Raw genomic sequence first — 2,500 nt, forward strand, 5'->3', positions numbered from 1 at the left:
AAACCAAATGCTTGCCTGGTTTTCAATGTAGAATCCCTTGTTGTAAGCATGCAGAGCCCCAGAACTGAAAGAAACACGGACCATATCAGGGGAAAAGAGCTTGTGAACTTGTGGAAGTTTGGGAGAAAATTTTGAGAAACAAGAGGGTGTCCTACTTTTTGTGTAGAAATGGCGTGGAGAGGGCAGTGTATCTGTTGGGGAGAGTGGCCCTTTGGTTGGTGGTAATGTCCATTGCTCCTAGTAGTTGTGGCCATGTGGAATCCTTGGTGAGGGTTGCACATCCTAGGAACTGAGAGAAAAACATGGACCATACCAGGGACCAAGGGCTTGTTGTGGTGAAGGTGAGGGGTGCCTGGTCCTGTGGTTCAGTGTGGGGTGTATGTGTGTATGTGTGTGTGTGTGTGTGTGTGTGTGTGTGTATGCCTCGTGAGAGGTACAATAGATCCACTGTTGTGGGCCCGAATAACGGTAAGGTCGTGGAGTCAGTGCCAAGTCTCTCGTTAGCCTTGGCAGGCAGACTGTGGTTACCGCAGCTGCTGATGGCTCCCCATGCGACCGGCGGCAACTGAGCGTCGAATTCGTTCCCTTGTCCGAGCGAGGGTTGACAATGTAGGAGAGCGATGCGGGGGGGCCCTTGCGAGAGAGGCCCTCCCCTGTGTCGTGTCTCTGAGAATGAGAGGTGGGTCTGGTTTAGCTCTGCTCAGACCAGCCAGCGATGAGACAATGTTCTTGTCGCTGGCCAGCACAGCAGAGTAGAGTTGACTGGCCTCCTGTTGGAAAGTACTTAGAACTTGTGGCAATGAAGGGTTCCGCTTTGCTTGAGAGAGAGAGAGAGAGAGAGCAGCAGCAGCCCCTTGATTCAGAGATAGGAGAGCGATGGAAATAGGCCGGGCTCCTGCCTGACCCGTGTCCGAACTCACCCGTAGTAGCTCTGCAGTGGCAGCGGCAGCAGCAGCAGGCAGCCGTCTCGTCTTTGGGAGAGAAGGCGGAGGCGACGGGATGCAGTAGGACGCGATCTTTGGGACGTGGATCCCGGCCTTTAGACTGAAAGATTAAGTAAGCAAACTACCTGGTTGATCCTGCCAGTAGTCATATGCTTGTCTCAAAGATTAAGCCATGCATGTGTCAGTACAGGCCGCTCTAAGGCGAAACCGCGAATGGCTCATTAAATCAGTTATCATTCATTTGATCCAAACCTACTACTCGGATAACCCTGGTAATTCTAGAGCTAATACGTGACCATTACAACTCCGACTGGAAGGGAGGAGTGCTTTTATTAGTTGAAAACCAAGCGGGCCTCGGTCCGTTCAGTTTACTGTGATGACTCTGAATAACTTTGTGCAGAGGGCACGGTCTCCGCACCGGCTCCGTATCTTTCGAGTTTCTGCCTTATCATGCTGTGGATTGTAGGCCATGCGCCTACAGTGGCTGTTACGGGTGACGGAGAATCAGGGTTCGATTCCGGAGAGAGGGAGCCTGAGAAACGGCTACCACATCCAAGGAAGGCAGCAGGCACGCAAATTACCCAATCCCAGCTCTGGGAGGTAGTGACGAAAAATAACAATGCGGGACTCTTCCGAGTCTGCGTAATTGGAATGAGCACACTTTAAATCCTTTAGCAACAACCAATTGGAGGGCAAGTCTGGTGCCAGCAGCCGCGGGTAATTCCAGCTCCAATAGCGTATATTAAAGTTGTTGCGGTTAAAAAGCTCGTAGTTCGAGCTCAGTTCCGGACTGGCTGGGGAGGGTCACCGCCCGGTGCTTCCCCGTCAGGGCTCCGAACAGCTTCCGTGAGTGGAAGCCAAGCCGGTTCTGCCGGGGTGCTCTTCACCGAGTGTCCCGCGCGGCCGGCCAGTTCACCTTGAATAAATGAGAGTGCTCAAAGCAGGCTACTCTCGAATACAATGCCCGAATGTTACCTGCATGGAATGATGGAAGATGATCTCGGTTCCATTTTCTTGGTGGTGGGAGCCAGAGGTAATGATAAAGAGGGACTGTCGGGGGCATCCGTACTACGACGCGAGAGGTGAAATTCAGTGACCGTCGTAGGACGAACAACAGCGAAAGCATTTGCCAAGAATGTCTTCGTTGATCAAGAACGAAAGTTAGAGGATCGAAGGCGATCAGATACCGCCCTAGTTTCTAACCCTAAACGATGCTGACTAGCAATTCGCCGTCGTTATTCCCATGACGTGGCGAGACGCCCCCGGGAAACCTCAAGTCTTTGAGTTCCGGGGGGTAGTATGGTTGCAAAACTGAAACTTAAAGGAATTGACGGAAGGGCACCACCAGGAGTGGAGCCTGCGGCTTAATTTGACTCAACACGGGAAACCTCACCAGGCCCGGACACCAGAAGGATTGACAGATTAAGAGCTCTTTCTCGATTTGGTGGGTGGTGGTGCATGGCCGTTCTTAGTTGGTGGAGTGATTTGTCTGGTTAATTCCGGTAACGAACGAGACTCTGGCCTACTAAATAGTGGACGGGCGTTTTGGTGCATGG

At 52.2% G+C, this 2,500-nt stretch overlaps 1 pseudogene; it reads left to right on the top strand.

Annotated features, from left to right (window-relative positions):
- The first annotated feature begins 1,066 nt into the window (after nt 1-1,066).
- LOC137659145 (small subunit ribosomal RNA) overlaps nt 1,067-2,500 on the top strand; it is a 1,913-nt pseudogene continuing 479 nt past the window's right edge.

The sequence above is a fragment of the Palaemon carinicauda genome, chromosome 1 (assembly GCF_036898095.1).
Source record: "Palaemon carinicauda isolate YSFRI2023 chromosome 1, ASM3689809v2, whole genome shotgun sequence".
Lineage (NCBI taxonomy): Eukaryota > Metazoa > Arthropoda > Malacostraca > Decapoda > Palaemonidae > Palaemon > Palaemon carinicauda.